Source organism: Phacochoerus africanus, chromosome 15, assembly GCF_016906955.1.
Source record: "Phacochoerus africanus isolate WHEZ1 chromosome 15, ROS_Pafr_v1, whole genome shotgun sequence".
In the NCBI taxonomy this organism is placed as follows: Eukaryota; Metazoa; Chordata; class Mammalia; order Artiodactyla; family Suidae; genus Phacochoerus; species Phacochoerus africanus.
Genome location: NC_062558.1, coordinates 136,839,153 through 136,858,265, shown reverse-complemented (window position 1 = coordinate 136,858,265; position 19,113 = coordinate 136,839,153). Strand labels below are relative to the sequence as shown.

Below are 19,113 nucleotides of genomic sequence, written 5' to 3'. Positions count from 1 at the left end.
CCATCCCTTCGCCGCTGGACCTCCCAGCTTCCGCGACCTCCTCCGCAAGCCCACCACCCTCATCTGTTTCGCTCTGCACGGAAGATTCCTGTATCAACTACAAATACTCTACCAGAGCCCGCTGGCATCACAGCTCGCCCCAGACCCCAGGGCATCACCAAGTCCAGGCAGAGGGGCACGGTCAGTGTGTCCACACTCCCCACGACCCCTGCAGGCTCCTGGCCCCCTCGACGATGACAAGGATATTGCTGGGGGCGAGAGCAGCAGGGCGTCCGTGACCTTCCACGTCGTCTCATCAGATCTCAACCTCGACTTCTCTCCACTGACTTTTCCTCTTGGATGACATGTCCTCCACTGCTGCCGCCTCCTAGATAGGAGCATGTGCCCTGGGACTCTAGCCTGGTCTGCTTCTTCTCTCCAGCCACGTTCCCTCCCCAAGTGGCCTGGACCGCATCGCCTAAATGCCGGTGACACCCTATGGCTTCTCCCAACCTCCCCTTTCTTTTGAACTCTGGGCTGAATTTCGGTGGCTAGTTGAACCCCTCTCTCTGGCTGTCTCCTGGGCATCTCACAGGTAACCAGGCTGCGTTTTCCATGGGGTTTCACCTAAGGGGGGGGGGAATTGATCCTCGGGGAGGTTGTAAAACATTAGACATCATACTGGCCCGTGCCCCTCAAAACACACCCTGCCCCACAAAATTTTCTTTCGTAGCTCTTAATGTCTCTTCTTAATTAAATTTAAATCTAATTTAATCCTTCTCCTATAGGAGGGTGATAATGAAAACAAGGTTGAGAAACACCGAACCAGGCCAAAGCAGAGCCTGTGAATAGCCCCTACCCTCCAAAACCGATTTCCCATCTCATTGAAATTTCCACCAATCCCTGTGTCTCAAGCCAGAAATCTAAACTTCTCCTTGATTCTCCATTTCTCCTCCCTCCCTGCACACAGGTTGTAAGAGGCCCATCCAACCCCGCCTCCAAAGCCCCAAATGCCCCCTCCCTCTTGCCCCAGGACCCACTGAGCCCAGGTCACAGCCATCTCCTGCCGAGATTACCCTGAAGCCTCCTAATTGGCCCTCCGGTTGGCACAGTTTCCTCTTGCTCTCAGCAAAGCAGCCCAAACAGTCTCGTAAACACAAAAGTCAGGGATGCTATTTCTCCGACTTAAAGGGCCCAGCAACTTTCTCAAAACAAAGGCTGACCCTCCCAGCCTGCCCCCACACCCACCCGAGAGCCTCGGTACCACCTGCTCTCTGAGTTGAGACGCTCTTCCATCGGATTCTCAAGAAGGTCCCACGATCGCTGCCACTCCCCTGGAGCCCGTCCCTGAACCCCAGGTCAATGTGAGCCCCCCAGCCTTGCCCATCTCAGCCTCCCGTTTGAGTTCTCGGAATGATCCTACTCAAGTCTATTTTCCAACATGCCATCTCCATCCTTAAAAAAAAAAAATTTGGAGTTCCCATCGTGGCTCGATGGTTAACGAATCCAACTAGGAACCATGAGGTTGCAGGTTCAATCCCTGGCCTCGCTCAGTGGGTTAAGGATCCAGCGTTGCCGTGAGCTGTGGTATAGGTCACAGACGCGGCTCTGATCCTGTGTTGCTGTGGCTGTGGTGTAGGCCAGAGGCTAGGGCTCCGACTGGACCCCTAGTCTGGGAACCTTCATATGCCACAGGTGCAGCTCTAGAAAAGGCAAAAAAAAAAATAAAAAAAATTCAGTAAACTTAAATCTTAGAATAGCTTTAGATTTATAGAGAAGCTGCACGGAGAGTTCTGGCATCTCCTCTTCACTCCTGGGATGTTAACACCTTACATCCCTGTGGTACCATTGTCTCTGAGTGAGACGCTCTTCCATCGGATTCTCAAGGTCCCAAGATCTCGTGTTTCTGCTACAGGCCAGATACTTGCTTTACAGTATCTTCTGGAAGGCTCACTGTGAGCCGTTATTACCTTCCCTTGAGGACTCATGGAACCAGCACTGCGACGTCACAGTTGATTAAAGCTCAGATTATCGAGACTTCCCTGGGTCCTCCTCGCATGGTCCTTCCACTGTCCTGGGATCGCAGCCGGGTTGCCGCACAGTTTACAGTCGTCTTGTCTCTCGGGGACCCTCTTGGGTGTGACCGTTCCCCAGACGTTTCTGGATTCTAGGAGACCTTGACCGTTCCGAGGAGCACCTGTCAGGTGTTGTGTAGAATGTGCCTCAACTGGAGATTGTCTGAGGTTTTCCACAGGGAAGGCTTCAGTGTATTAATACGCTTGTCCGTTTGTCCCCTGTCCGTCTTTCCCCAAAGCCCTGGATCCCAAAGGCCCCTGAACACTGACAACTGAAATAGCACAGCTCCTAAGGGCTGCGTCAACTCTGCCCAAAGCCAGAAGAGCACCCATCCCACAAAAAAAAAAAAAAAAAAACCTATCAAGACATATGCAATGACACGTGGGCAAGAACAGACACACACCACGATTACGCCCCACGGAATCTTCCCACACTTTATCGCATCGTGCGCAATCATACATCTGCGCCTGAGGATTTCGTGCTGGGTTGAATGTTCACATGTGGTTAAGCGAAAACCCCATCTTTTGTCTATTGGCAACATCTTTCTCCTTATCTCGGTGGGAGCACTGACCTTTTTAGAAAAGTCTTCATTCTGAGAGGCACCAAATTCTTTGCTATTTCCAGGGTTTGTCTTGGTTTGTTTTTCTTATATTAAAAGATCTCGTGTTTCTGCTACAGGCCAGTTATTTGCTTTACAGTATCTTCTGGAAGGCTCACTGTGAGCCGTTATTACCTTCCCTTGAGGACTGAGGAAGCTGAAACTCGAGGAAAGCATGGAGTCATCGAGCCCGTCTGACTTCAGTGTGAAGGAACCCGGGTTTGAACCCGGAGTCTGAGCCTCACGCTGGTCCCACCACATCTTCTGTGACCATCCACTGCCTCCTGGCACAGCCGCGTGGCTGAGAGGAGCTACCACATGGATGGGAAGTGACGTCCCTCGGGGCCTTGGGTGGAGGAGAGGGAGCAAAGCTGAAAGGAAACCACGTGGGAAGCCGGCGAAGGGATGGAGGCAGGAGAGCTGGATGCTCAGCAAGTGTCAGGACATGAAGAACGCGCAAGACGACAGGGTGGAACGGGCTGAGATGCGCAAGCCAGGGCTAGAAAGAAGCTACACAGGCGAGGAGCAGGTGACCCAATGCCTCTCATTCATGGCATGAAACGTAAAAACACTCCAAGTCATTCACAGAAGGTGTCAATTCTGTAGACACAGACTCCGCTACATCCTAAAATCTGGGGACGGGCAATGCTGAAAACGCTACGATTTTCACCTCTTTGGTGAGGATTTCCAAAAGCCCCTTCATCTCCACGTCCGTCCAATAGCAATACTTTAAGCCCCAAAATGTGTGGGCAGCTCTGTGCTAGGGGCTGGGCTGACCCTCTGCCAAGGGGGAGAAGACGTGTTTGTGAAGAGCTCAACTTTGAGGCTGAGATGGGTGTTTCAGGAAGATGAACTTGGAAATGCAAAGGGAGTTAGTGGAAAGAAATAAAGACCCGAATCAGGTGAAGTCAAGTAATGATGCAGAACAGGAGCTGTCTGTCCGCAAGAGACACAGTCTTGTGCGCGTACCCACCATTGAGGCACGAAAGACGGTCTCAGGGTCCCGACGAGGTGGCAGCAAACCTCCCTGAAGCACCCCAACATAGGCAAGAGTGGAAATCAGTGAACGAAGGAAGACACCCTTTTTGAGCAGCAGAATCACAAAGGAACGAGCAGAGAGACAAGGAAGCGTGTCCCTGGAGTGCCCGGGCGACAGGACAGTGTCAGTCCTCCCCGTGATCACAGGGTGCCCGGGAGGCTGCGTGCCGTCTGTCCTTGCTTGCTAAACGTCACCGCAGCCTCGGGCAGTCCCCAGCCCTGGGAGTATATGTGATCCGGAATCGCCCCTCCCAGAGCAAACCCGAAACCCCACCAAATAAAATAGTCCCCTTGAGTCGAAGCTCAAGAATTGTCACGCGTCTCAGGACAACTGCTACCAAATCTGCCTCTAACTCGGTCATTTGGGGTCTTGCGCAGTCAGTCCCGCATGTAGCTGACCGGAAACTGATACGAGGCTACAAGATCCATCTTTGACTCCCTGAGAACCAGCCCTTGCCCCGCGCCGAGCCCTGGAGGCCTGGCTGGGGGCCCTCCCTCCGAGGGGAGGCAGTGAGTGGACTTCAGCACGTCGATGTGCAAGACCCCAGCTCCTCCACTGCAGGGGCACTTCCGCGGCTCAGCGGGCCTGGCCACTGTCCTCTAGGAAAGGGCTTTGGCTCCATCGCCCCACAGATCTACAACGTGGGGGCAGGAGCCAGCCCCGAGGGTGATGCTCTTTTCAAAACTGCGCAGATCGAGCAGGAAGACGAGGTTTGGGCGGGTGACAAGCCCTCGGCCTGCAGCACACAGAGCAAGCTCCTTTTCAGGGGCGTGGGCTCAGCCCCTGGTGACTCCCGTTATCTGGGGCGGGGGGAAGAGAACTCAGGTTTGAGGGCACAAACACGGCCAGACAAAGAGAGGCTCTGGCAGTCAGAGGAGATGGGCTTCGTCCCATAGGAAGACCACGGGCGGACAGGCAAGCCAAGGGGTGCAGAGAAAGCTTCCTGCGATCTCGCTGGGGGCGGGGGGCTGGACCTCACAGACCAGAGAGAGTCAGGGTCAAAGGGAGGGTGATCCCTCCTGAGGTCAGGGAGGTGGACCTGCACTGCGCTTAACATGCAGGGTCACCCAGCCCCGCGGAGCGGGTGGGGCTCTCTCAGGGCAGGAGCAGCAGGAATCAAAACCCTCCGCCTGCACCAGTCCCTGCTGGGGTTTCTCTCCAACCGCGAAGCAGGGCCGCTGGCACTGCAGACAGCGCCAAGCAGACGGTCCATGTGCCACCCCACCCTAGGCCAGCTCAACCGACAAAGGAGAGAGAGGGCCCAGAGCCACCTTAGCTGCTGGAGCTCCAGGCTCCCCAAGCCCCACCCTCGCATCTCACTAACTGAATAATGACCATCCAATAATGCTCATCCGGAGGCTGGCAGGGACACTCCCGCCAGCATCGGTAGAGGGCGACTCCTGGCTGGCTCTGGCACACACTGTCCTGAATCCTCCCAGATGGCCGTTAATCCACAGGTGGCAGGGGGATGCCAAACCCTGGCCCCAAGGCATCCATCTCATGGGGTGCATCTGAACCGCAGTCTGTCAAACTCTAAAGTGGGGAGCTTCTCCATCTACAAAGGGGGCTCCCTGATGGAGGCACGCTTGGCGACCTTGACCATATTACAGAATCAGAACTCGCTTTTCTGCCCCGACGTTCACCCAGAGAGCATGAGTACCTTATGACGGCCTGTGCCAGCTCTTCGGATCTGACACTGAGGACACGCTCTAGATGCAAAACAAAACGAAAGCAATGCCAGCCTCCCCTCTAAGTATGGCAAGAAGAAACTTGCTTAGAAATTAGCATCAGACGGGAGTTCTGTTGTGGCTCAGGAGTAACTAACACGACTAGGATATGAGGACTCGGGTTCAATCCCTGGCCTCACTCAGTGGGTTAAGGATCTGGCGTTTCGGAGAGCTGTGGTGTAGGTCGCAGACACGGCTTGGATCTGGCATTGCTGTGGCTGTGGCGTAGGCTGGCAGCTGCAGCTGAGATTCAACCCTACCTGGAAACTTCCATATGCCACAGGTGCAGCCCTATAAAGACAAAAACAAGAAAAAAAATTAGCATCGGGGAAAGGTGGAAAAAACAGATTGGCGCCCAAGCATGACGGCACTCGCCGTTCTGTCCCTCACCTGTCTGGGCACAGAGACATAGATACTTAGCCAGGGTCCCGAGGGGATCCTTCCAGTGCCGTCTTCCTCCAGCAATCCCAGCACAGCACATGTTTACTTTCAGGGACCACGCTGTGTATAGGGTTTCTTTAAACTGAAAAAGCACCCAAATCTACCTTATAGGTAGAAGATCAGAGTTCCTGTGGTGGTACAGTGGAAACAAATCCGACCAGGAACCATGAAGTTGCAGGTTCGATCCCCGGCCTTGTTCAGTGGGTTAAGGCTCTGGCCTTGCGGTGAGCTGTGGTGTAGGTGGCAGATGTGACTCGGAACTGGCGTTGCTGTGGCTGTGGCTGTGGCGTAGACCAGCAGCGATAGCTCCGATTGGACTCCTAGCCTGGGAACCTCCATATGCTGAGGTGCAGCCCTAAAAAGACAAAAGACAAAAAAAAAATCAATAACAAGCGGGGTATTTGGCTTTTCTACCATATTTCTTGGTATGAAAAACTCACTTCATAATGCACCGGATATTGGGGAGCTCAGTTCCAGGAGAGAACACCTACCTATCTGACGAGCACTGCTCGGAAAGGCCAGGCCCCCGTAAATGACATGCAAACTGTGTTTACTTCCAAAGGCATCTCATAAAAAAGAAGCACGCCATTCACTCTAAATCAAGCTTCAATCGCAGGTTTCATAGGAAGAATAAAGAGATCAATCCAACATTCAGCTTGCTTCTCATATTCCACTTCCAAGTCATCTGCAGATTAACAGCTAATTAAAAACACCTTGCCCACAATACACTGAAGGATCAGTGGGAATGAGACAGACATTGACTCAAGTCAAGCAACGACATTCGGCTTGAAGAGTCAAGTCAGCTGCCCCCATCGACACCTCCAGCCCTGCGGAGCCCTCCGAAGCCAGGACAAAGGAGGACTCACGACGGCGTGTACAGGACAAAGATGTGGAAAGGTCCCCGAGGCAGAGCCACACTTCAAGGTATGGATGCTTTGGCCTCCATCGAAGGAGCCCAGCCCTACAAGCACCCCCACCCCCACCCTTTCAACAGGTACATCCCATCCCACCCCATCACAGGTGAGGAACTCAATCTGATGCCTTCAGACTTTCTAGCTCTTGCGTGAAATCTCATTGTTTCCCCCTAAACACAATGAATTGGGAAAGAGACAGGCTGTTGAGTAGAATCTCAGAAAAGGAGAGACAGAGGGGGGGCGTCCCTAACCTCTCTGGAACCTCTGCATCAAAAGAAGCCCCCTGGCAGGGATGCAACGGCAACAATTCAGAAAAAAAAATGAGGAAAAGATCATTCTGCATAGGAAACATGAATCTAAAACTGAGTAAAGTGACAAATGCTAAAAAGTTACCCCACAGGTCAGACGCTCAAGCGCCCTGGGGATGGTTAACATTTGTACTCACAAATATTACCATTTTGTGCTTTCCATCCCTTCCTGAGATCCTCTGAACCCAAGACATGGAGTCAATGAACACTGGGTCTTGAGCAGGGAGAAGGGCTTGCAGTATCTCTGATACAACCACGGGGAAGAGTTTGGGTTACTGGGCTTTTGTTTGGAATCATTAGAATCCACTGAACTGAAAAGATCAAGCTGTCAGAGTTCATTCTTGTCCTAAATCAACCAAACTGTAGAATAACACAAAATATTTCACTTTACAATATAATTTGTATTTTCAATTTACTTGCAGCTCTGGGAATTTGACAGGTACAGCATTAAGGAGAAGCCCTCCTCTGAAGTCTCGTCGGAAAGGTTAAGCAAAAACAGCAAGCTCCAGCAGACAGCTGCCTCCCTGCAGCTTACAGACCTGCAGGCAGAGGCTGGTCAGATGTACAGACACGGGCCTTGCTCATACATTGCTGTGGTAGATTTAGAACTTTCGAATAAGGAAATTCGCTGTATCTACATCTGGAATAATTCCTTTGTGGAACCCCCCCGCCCCCCCCCCCAAAAAAACAAGGGTAACTGCATTTTATTCCTGGAAGAGAACTGCTACAAGAATATGTCATGCATTTCATCAGTTAATTTTGTAAGAACATTTCATATTGATATTTCTTCCTTCTGTTGGGCAGTTGCTCAGCCACTGTTTGTTCAGCACCCACTAAGAGCTGGACAGCGACACTGGACACTAAGCATCACTGAGATGAGTTTCTTCTGTAATGGCATTCAAGGGTCATGCTTAATTGTACAGAATTCCATGAAAACATACCAAGTGACACTTAAAAGCATCTGATATGAGCAAAAATGTATAGAAGCCGCCACAATCCTAACGTTCCAATTCTATGGAGAAATTATCTTAACAGTGTTACCATTTCTCTCTAAACCTGCAAATGTACTACACAGATGATTTTTTTTTTTGTATTTAAGTATTCCACTGCCAAGCTGAAGATGGAGACAAAATATTGCTCAACTTTCCTTCTGATCTTGTGTCTAGAAAAGAATAGGAGCTTGATAAATAAAACTGTAATTCCATGTTCAATCTTCAAGATGATTTCATGTCAAAAACTGCATTTTGGGGAGCTTCTATGTAGAATAAACATTAAGCCTACGCTATCTGGATGGTCACTATGCCTGTTACGAGACATTCACCAGCAGGAAGTCCACTCAGTCTCCTTCTGCAAGAGTCTTCAAAGATTTTTTTTTAAAGAAATATTTCCAAATAAAATTTTTTAATGTTAAGCAACAAAAACCACTGTTGAGAGGGGGGACAAAAGAATGACTAAGGTTCAAGGGTGCAGGGATCAAGAAGATGCGGTAAATATATACGATAGAATATTACTCAGCCATAAGAAAGAAGGAAACTGCTTCCTGTGACAAGATGAATGGACCTTGACAGCATTATGCTAAGTAAAATAAGTCGGGGGGGGGGGGAACACACTGTATCATCTCACTTGTATCAGAATCTAAAAAAAAGATAAAAACGAACACCCCACCGCCCAGAAGAGACACTTGCTAATATTTTCAGCAGGTGTCATATGTGCCAGGCACTAGTAGGGGCATCCTAGGATTGAAATTCCTATCAGCGTGACTCCAACACCTCCTTACTCTCATCATCACATGAACGTGAGCCGTGCCTGCAGGGATCCGCTATGAGCTGGAGCGCCTGGCTGGGCATCTTGGGGAAAACTGCCTCCAATTTTCAGGTACAACCTTAAACAGGAAAGCTCAGCCCTGGCATATTAAAGGGCAGTTGATTGCTATTAATTATGGTAGGGGCTCCCAACATTTCTTTGCAGGGAAACGTTGCTCAGAAATGGGAAATAAAGAGAAGAGGGTCATTGAAATGGTCCATGTATTTCTACTGATTACTTAACATTCCCGAGACTCAGTTTTTTCATCCCTAAAATGGGGATGTAATTGACATTTGGGGAGGGGGCTAATAATTCTTTGCAGTGGGGGCTCCCACATACACAAAAGGATGTTTAGCAGTATCACTGGATTTACAAGTGACACCAGGAGTCCCATTGTGATAATGAAATTGCCTCTGGACATTGTCAAATGTCCTCTAGGGGGCAAAATCGCCCCGGCTTGAGAACCAGGGAACTAATAGCTAAGAGGATGTTGGCAACTCGGCCAGCATTCAATTACCATGGGCCTCCTCCACCAACAGTTCAAGACGCATCATAAAAGCACAATACCAGAGGGTCTGCACTGCACAGGCTTTCCTCCAAGTCCTCTAAGGGAGGTAAAAATTGAGGATGGAAAAACGTGGAACATGATCTTACTAAAACGTACTTCCTCCACTTTGTTTTGCACTGCGAGCAGTTTCATGCATCAGAGAGAGCACTCGGCTTCATTTCCTCTGAAGTGAAGCACGTCCTCCAGCATTAAGTGCCAGCAGGATGGGCTCGTCAACACCAGCCAGGAGCTCACAGCAAGGGATGCGCCATTGAGGAGACTTCTTCAGCAGATTTTGCCCTTTCCAAACGTTCCTCTAAAGCAAGCTTCCCTAAATAAGAGTCCTGGCTAAGAGTGCTTCATCACTGCCATTCCTTGGAGAGTACTTTGATTTTTCATCTCCGAATTAAATAAAGAAGCAATCTGAATAAAGCCCGACTGGATAAATATCTATGCTATGTGCAATAAAATGGTTATCAACAACCAGGGAAAATCTGAAAGTGTGAGTTTTCATCTTAAGCCGCAGCTTAATTTTTTTTTTGGTCTTTGTCTTTTTAGGGCTGCACCTGCGGCATATGGAATTTCCCCAGCTAGCGGTCCAATCGGAGCTGTAGCCACCAGCCTACACCACAGCCACAGCACTGCAGGATCTGAGCCGCATCTGCAACCTACACCACAGCTCATGGCAATGCCAGATCCTTAACCCACTGAGCGAGGACAGGGATTGAACCTGTGACCTCATGGATAATTGTCAGGTTCGTTAAGTGCTGAGCCATGACGGGAACTCCGCCAAGCTTAATTATTAAGGAAAGAAGCAAAGCATGCAATACCATGGAATAACTGTATGTTAAGATCTAGTTCTTAAACTTTTTCTTTTTATATATAATGATTTTTATTTTTTTCCATTATAGCTGGTTTACAGCGTTCTGTCAATGTTCTACTGTACAGCATGGTGACCCAGTTACACGCATGTGTATACATTCTTTTTCCTCACATTATCCTGCTCCATCATAAGTGACTAGACATAGTTCCCAGTGCTATACAGCAGGATCTCATTGCTTATCCATTCCAAAGGATCTGTTAACCCCAAATTCCGTGTCCATCCCACTCCCTCCCCCTCCCCCTTGGCAACCCCAAGTCTGTTCTCCATGTTGGATGGACAATATTAAATGATTTATGCAAATGCTATAAGGGATAAACAGAACTCGAATAGCAAAGTTCTGGCTATTTCCTCGTGGGCTCTTCTTCCTGCCATGGAATCCAGAGGACCATTCCAAGGTCCAAATGAATAGCTGTCTTAGAATTCTGGTGCTTTATGATGGGGCCACCTCTGCCCCAGGAGAAGACCTTATGTGTTTCTCCCTGGGACTGGCCAGAAAAGTGTCACCTGCAGTGCAGGCGGGCCCAACTCAGGAAGTGGGCCTGGGTCCCAGTGCCCACAAACGAGGGTCTGAGCTGCAAAATATCTCAGCTTAGGCCAATTTCCTGGGAGAAGATGAAGGTTCAAAGAGTGATATTATGAAATGTATGAGCTAAGTAAAATGCGAGCATGCTGAGCTCTAGGGAAATTTTCATTCCAGAATGTTTTTATTATACCGACTTTGAATTCCTGTTTCTTCACTCAAAAACATTTCTTTTCCTTTTGGTCCTTAGCTGGTGGTATTGTGACAGCGTTTATGTCAGCTACTGTATGCTATTTCAAAGAAAAATACGATACTAAGGTGTGTTTAAAATCTTCAAGCCATTGGAGAGGCAAAACCTCAAAAAGAAACCAGTAATTAAAAAAATTAATTAAAAACGACATCAACTGCAACCCCAAGCTTGAAAAAAAAAAAAAAAACTGAAAAAAGACATTGAGAAGAAAGACTCCAAGAGTCTCTTGAGCCCCAAATGCTTTTTCTATAAGAGCTTTTAACCTGCACAAAGATTTCGTCCGCTCTGTCATGCTCTTTCACGGGAGGAGCGTTTCCTGGAAAGGAGGTTGAGCTGCAAAGGTGACACCCTGTCTTTCCAGATTCAACCATTCTCTGCTGTGGCTGGTGCCACCACGGCCTTTGAGGCAGGAGCCCCCACCTTCCTGCTCCCTGAAGGCAAATGGTCCATTTTCCCTGGTCCAAGCCTGAGACACAGAGCTGGCAAGGATTCAAATTCTTCCACAGCAACGAAACCAAATGGTGCTATACCTGCAAGAAGCCTCCGCTGCAGATCTACCTTCTGACAGTTCTATGTCTCATCCCTAAGAAGCCTGGTGGATCCGTACCTATTCCGGAAGGCCCTTTCCTGTCCTGATTCTACGCCAGATTAATTTGGGCAGAAACATCCGTAAGCTTGCTGTCCTGGGTGCTGAGACATCTGATGGATACTACTTAGTGGGAAAGTGAGACATATTTAAAAGGAGGAAAAACTGCCACATTACCAAAATGCACATGAAAAACTGACCTGAGGAAAGAAGCTGTGTAAATACCGGTTGTAGGCACTAGGGTGGTGGGAACATAATGCAGTGTGAATGGACTGGGGAAAACACTTCCTGGTCCAAAGATGCCTGCATCACAGGTGAGAGAAGGAGGAGGAGAAACGAGCATCCCTGTGGTTAAAAAGCAAGAACACAGACTGTGCTCCCGCTGTCCTACACGGTCCTGTCTCCATGTGGCCCTGATCAAAAGAAACAAGTGACACCCAGACACATGAACTCAACAAGGTGAACTTACAAATTCTAAGGTGGGAAGAAAGTTCAGGGATTGAAAGTATGAATTTAAGATTAAAAGTTGCCTTTAGATAAAGTCCAACCAGATAATGGTTGTTTTTGTTTGTTTGTTTGTTTTTGCTTTTTAGGGCCACACCCGCGGCATAGGGAGGGTCCCAGGTCAGGGGTCCAATCAGAGCTACAGCTGCCAGCCTACACCACAGCCATAGCAACTCGGGATCCGAGCCGCATCTGCGACCCACACCACAGCTCATGGCAATGCCGGATCCTCAACCCACAGAGCGAGGCCAGGGATCGAACCTGCAATCTCATGCTTCCTCGTCGGATTCATTTTCGCTGCACCACCACAGGAACTCTCAGACAAGAGCTGTTGATGGGTGATCTCCAATATTTGGTCAACAACTAGATAAGTCTAAACAGGACAGGTCAGCCACATCCACTAATCAATAAGCTAGTCTTTCAGACAAGTCCAGTGATGACACCCTCTCCTGTGGCCAGTACGCTGCCCAGTAACATCTTAGGAATCTCAAAATTGAAACAGTCATACCTTCCATTTTCTGTGGGCACAATGTGGAGTTCCCAAAGATTCCTTACCTGTGACATTCTCTTGTTCGATATGTCACACATAAGGCTCTCTGCCATCAATTACCTGTCTCCCTGGACAAACGGCAAGGATCCTCTATCAGCCACCGAGAAGTTCGCAGCCCAGTGTATTTTCCTTTGTGCTCAGTCTCCCAGGAAACTTCAAGACTTCTGGCGTCTCAAAAGCTTTGTGTTTCCTCTATGGTTTACACGGTCTATTTTATACGCACAGCCTACGAATCCTTACTTGTAAAGCCTACCAAGTTCTATATGAATGTGGGTAGGATATGAAACCACAAATTATAAACAGAACCTCATTTAGGCCCCAGCTTAACGTGAACAAAGGCAAGAAGAGCGAGACACAAAATTTGCACCACCAGAGAGGTGGGGTAAACACTTGAAAACAGTCAATACGCAGAGTTGCAAACTATGACGGCTTTATGTATTTTTCATCCTAAGAGAAGAGGACCCTAAGCAACAGGCCTAGTGAGAAGAGGACTCGGGGGAGGTGAATTCGTAAAAGCTCCCCTGCAAGTCTGAACGCAGACACATGTAGGAAAGGTTTTATTCCATGTTCCGCCATCCATGTGAATAAGGTCTAGTTCGAAAAATCTGAACATTATACTCAATCCTGCCCCTATTCTCACCCTACTGAACACGGCAGAAATGCCTTTCACAAGTAAATTAAAGCAGGTGATCACAGATGCTTCCTTGAAGGTGAAAAAGGAATTCGGTCAAACCCACAGACTCCTTTCCTACCAGGTCACTTGAGGCCCTAAAATTCGAGTCTGGGTTATTCGATGTGCAAATATGCTTCCGGGATGAATTCAAGCCCTGAGACCGGAAGAAAGACACATGAATGCCACAAAGTGGCCACATTTGTGCTCACAACCAGAAGAACCCTACGGGAGCCACAGCAGACTCCCTCCACGTCAGACTACCAGCACTGAGATGCTAACAGGGGAGCTTTAGGCTTCCGATACAACCTGAGACTTTATTTATTTTTATTTTTTTTGGCCCCACCTGTGGCCTATGGAAAGTCCCGGGCCAGGGAGGGAATCCGAGCCACAACTGTGACCTCTGCCACGGCAATGCTGGATCCTTTAACCCACTGTGAAGGGTTGGGGAATCGAACCTGCACCTCGGCAGAGACTCAAGATGCCGCAGTCGGATTCTTAACCCACGGTGCCGCAGTGGGAACTCCCAATCTGACATCTTCAATGGAAACTTAGCATTTGCTTCCCTCTGGGCAGATTAAAGAGCACTTCTGGATGCTGGCACACAAGCACACTTGTACTCGATCTGAACTGTGAGTACCTTAAATGTCATCTTGCCATCTGGCACCGGCACGTCCCAGAGCAGAGCGGGACTGTCAGGCCATCGCCAATCACTGTCTTGAACACAGCAACCAAGTGACTACCGTCTTTGGGAGAGTCATTACATCCTATAAATTTCATTCTCGAGGTACCCGTTGTGGCCCCCAAACTAATGGGCGCTGTCTTTAATTACATTTTATAAGCCCCACATACTGAAGAATGGTCCATTTGCAGAGACCAAGCTGAACAAGCCCACGAATATTTAAGAGACCGTAGAGGCAGATTCTGTCAATTTCTGAGCCGTAGGTGGTAAAACTGCCTGTCCAGCTGTGCCATTAAAACTTAAATACAGACTCCAGAAGCTTCTGAGAATCACTGTTCCTCCTGGGGAGACAAGGAAGCCCTGATGCATGCAGGAGGAGGAGGAGCAGGAGCAGGAGCAGGGAAGCCTCTGATGCAGGCCAGGAGGAGGAGGAGCAGGGAAATCGGGCAACATATGCGATACCAACCTCTTCAGTTAGGGGAATAAAGAGGGCAAACAGAAAGAATGCCATGGAAACAACGTTACATGGAATCTAGGTCATTTCTATAGGAAGTTATGTTAGGAAGGTATTAGTGAGATTCTGTCCTCGAAATTCAGGGCAGGACCCCCCAGAGCTCAGCAGTAAACGGTACCCTCTTGAACAGCATATACTTTTAATGGCACCAAAAAGCTAAGTAGGAACATCTTGACTTCTGTGCTGAAGATTGACTGAGGTAAGTAGTAAGTTTGCAGAAAAGCTGTATTTTAAAGACACTAGGATTTAAAACAAAATACTCAAGGTAGCTGGGTAGCTTTGGGGCTGGGCTTGGAGGCGGGTGGCCTGTGGTTAGTAACTGGCCCTAGCACTTCCCAGCTGTCTGTCTTTGGGCAAGTTAAAAAACGTTTAGGCCTCGACTTTCCCATCTGTAAAGTGGGCATCAACAACAGCTGCCTCAAAGTGCTGCTGAGGGTGATGAGGACACGAGGGCTCGCGGTCTCTCTGTAGACGTGCTCGGCACGTGCAGAGCTCGTGCTTCCCTCTGGGATGCAGACACATCACTCAGAAGGCGAGTGTGAAATGGAAAGGAAACGCTTGACTCGGAAACTGGCATCTTAAGCAAGGATGTGAAAGAAAACAAAGGGTCACCAAGCAGATGACTTAAGGTGGCTTCAAGTTTTACCTCGTAGGCGGCACCCAAGTGATTCAGCTTCTAAAGGCCGATATCATTTATGGGAAGGATGGGGCAGCACTGTGATGCGACTCGATGTCAGAATGAAAACTGCAACGATCACAGCTCCAGCTCGGATCAGACTCTAACCTGCCTCCTCCATGACCCCCTCTTCTGCTATTTCTGGGACGTGCAACCCTGTGCCTGCAGAATGTGTCCACTGCGGGGCACACACACAAGCACAGACATGCACAGAGGTCCATACACACGTGCAAACATGCCCACCACACACACACTGCTCATCCTTTGAAAGCTCTGATGGAAGAAACGCTGTCGGCTGGAAGCCTTGGCCTCAGGGGACCAGAATTCCTGATGAGACAGTTCCCTACAACAGTCTCTGGACAACATAAAATAAACTGCAGAGGTTGTACATTCAGAGCGTTCCCCTTCTCTAGGTGTCTTTTAGGGCTGCAGCCTGTGTGGCCACTACATGAGCGACGAGGATGGACTTCCGGCTCCACGCCTAATTCCATCATCACCTACGTGAGACTTTTCCTGAGAGCACATCCAGCATCTTGCTTGTCCAGACGACACAACACACCAGGGCTTCTCCAAGGCAGAACTACCTTTCCTTAAAAGCAAACACCGCTTCTCCCTGTGGCCCAGATGCAAAGGCTTGGGTTGGCAATGCCATCGCACACCTGCGCCTCCACCCCATGCCTGGTCAGGTGCCCTGCTGGGGTGCACGGGAGAAGGGATGCAAGGACGAGGCCGGCTCCGGTGTGTGGGGAATGCACAATTCCAGAGCGCACTGGAAGGCCCCCAGGGTCTCCAGAGAAGGGAACTGAGCACAGCGCTCCAGGCTTGAGTCACAGGCCACGTGGCTTTCGCCCAAGTGCAGGTCTGGGGTGATGCTCGGATACCTCGGTGTTGGTGGGAGGAGCAGATGACGCAGGGTAGGAAGAGGAAATGAAGCCACCATAACAGTACTCTACAAACAGACTCTCTCCACGGTTACATAATCAGCACACAGACAGTGAAAGTGTGGCGGAACCTTCCAGAACAGGACGATGGTTTACCTGGGGGCAACCCCTGGGAGTGGGGTCACCGAGTCATACAACGTTGGAGAACAGATGGCATCTGACCTTGGCCTTGGAACACACAGCCTGGCTGCCAGGACAAGGTCACTCTGCAGGGGAGATGCGGTGAAGGTCAAGTCTACATGCAAGGTCTCCGCCCCTACCCGCCTCCTCCCTGTCTTCCCCCGGTGGCCGCTGCCTGGCGCTACAGCCTCCTTCACTTCTGCTCAGTGGTGTAACAGGGTCTGTGGTTTCCTTACTGACTACTGCCGTGGCAAGATTTTCTGCCTGTTCAGCTAAATGCAGAGGCCCCCGGCTCATTTTACTGCCAGACAGCAAGGACTGCTCTTCCATGTGCAGCCAGAGAACCCAGCAGAGCAAAGAGAAGCCGGGTCTTTGAGTAGATCCAGGACAGAGGGTTTTGTTGTTTTGTTATGTGAGAAACAGGTAATTAAAGACATGAGCACTGCAGCTCTCGAGACTAATGCTAAAGCATCGCTCAAAAAGTTAACCCAGGAGTTCCCGTCGTGGCACAGTGGTTAACGAATCCGACTAGGAACCATGAGGTTGCGGGTTCGGTCCCTGCCTTTGCTCAGTGGGTTAACGATCCGGCGTTGCCGTGAGCTGTGGTGTAGGTTGCAGATGCGGCTCGGATCCCGCGTTGCTGTGGCTCTGGCGTAGGCCGGTGGCTACAGCTCCGATTCGACCCCTAGCCTGGGAACCTCCATATGCCGCGGGAGCGGCCCAAGAAATAGCAACAACAACAACAACAAAAAGACAAAAGACAAAAAAAAAAGTTAACCCAAATAGGGAAAAAGGAAGCAACTCCTAGTGCTTACAGGGCCTCCCTCTCTAGGTGAGGATTCAGGTGCCAGAGACAGCTGCTGGAAACACAAGAAACAGAGGCCAGAACCCCTGTTCTGAGCCCCGGCCACGCGGTTTATATCCACAGCCTTGAGATGCCGCTCTGGGCATCACCTCTTGGAATCCTCAGAGCTTGTGTGATGCAGGGAAGGTTTCAGCCACAGCAACATAGGACGTCAAATGGACAACATGCACTTAGGCTCAGCCCTTGGGGAGGTCAGCTCAAAACCCTGCACCTTCTGAGAGACAGGGCCGATGTCATCTCTGCCATCCCAGAAAGTAGCATCACTCAGAAAAGGCAACGGGAAAGGCCCGTGCTGCCGTGCAGCTCGTCACAGGATAGCTATAATCACTAAACAGAGGCAACGCCCTCAAGGAAAATGCAAATGAAAACACAGTGAGGAGTTCCCTGGTGGCCTAGAGGTTAAGGACCTGGCTTGGGTCACCTCTGTGGTAGGGGTTTGATCCCGGGCCTGGAAATTTCTGCATGCTGAAGGCATGGGCAATAATAAGAATAATAATAAAATAAGTAAAACCACAATGAGACACACTACATGAATAACATAAGGGCTAAAATAAAAAATGGTGACAACAGCAAATGCTGGCGATGATGCAAAGAAACGGGATCGCTAGCTACGTAAGAGCGATCCCCTTTCTCTTGGGGGTTTGGCAGTTTATTAAAAAACTAAACATGTAAGTTATAGTTTACAGTTTATTATAAAACTGAACATGTAAGTACCATGTGATCCAGTATTTGCCTCCCTGGGCATTTGTGCCAGAGAAATGAAGACCTAAGTTCACGTAAAAAACCTTTACAGTAGTGTTCACAGCAGATACCTCTGCAACAGCCCAAACTGGAAACGGCCCAGATGTCCTTCAACAGTTAAAATGCTTAAACCATTGGTGAGACATCCGATGGAATATTACTCAGCGATGAAAAGGAACAAACCACTGATACAGCAACTTAAATGAATCTCCACGGAATTAGGCAAAGTGGGAAAAAAAAAAAAAAAAGCCAGTCAACCCCAAAGATTTCCTCCTGTATCATTCCACTCATGTAATATTTTTGAAATAACAGAATTTTAGAAAAGGAGAACAAATGAGCAGTTGCTGGGACTGGGGAGGGGGAGGGGTGTCACAGACGGGGAAGCAGAGGGACCCCTGCCGTGAAGGAGACGTTCCAGGTCTCGGTGGTGGCGGTTTTGAGAAGACACCACGTGAAAATCATTGTTAGAAACGAACCGTGAGCCCTAACGAGCACAAGTCAAACTGGGAAAATCCGAGTGAGATGGGAAAATCGCATCCCTGTCGGCTCCCTGACTGCAGTTTGATGCTATGGTTTTGCGCGATGTGATCGCTGACGGAACCTGGGTCAAATGCACACAGCATCTCCTGTCTTACTTCTTCCTGCCTCAAGGACTGTGAGTCTACAATTATTTCCATAAGCACTGCTGCACTAGGAAAGACGGGGACAGAAGAAGTCAACAGAAATTTCTTCTAGAAACCGCATGTGTGTGATTGAGACCCCGTGATCTTTGTTGGCGCCTCCAGAAATGATAAAACCCAAGAGCTAGAAAATTAACCAGCAGCCCTCACAGGAAGAGGATGAACAAGGCACACATTTAATATTTAATGAGTATGATGAAAATGCTCATGATTTTTTTAAGCTGAAATATGTGGAATGCAAACACTTTTCGCAACAACTCCCGTAGAGCTGGGACTCGCGGGGGCTGATAAACACATATGGTTAAAATTAAATGGCAAACAGAGGCCCCCCGGCAAAGGTGAAGGGCAGGCCAGATCACGTTTGTTTTTCCACAAGGGGCAAAGCCCAAGTTCTCAGCGCCAGTGCCCTGGGTGGGCATCAAGAAGGCACCCACTCTCCAGGCCCATTTCTCCAAAGAACCCTTTGCATCACAGCAGGGGGAGCACCCTGGAAGCTGTG

The 19,113-nt window shown here is 49.3% G+C and overlaps 1 protein-coding gene across 2 annotated transcripts in view; it reads right to left on the bottom strand.

The window, feature by feature from the left end:
• Positions 1–19,113, bottom strand: part of DOCK1 (dedicator of cytokinesis 1) — a 535,081-nt gene that overhangs the window by 172,045 nt on the left and 343,923 nt on the right. The window lies entirely within an intron of this gene.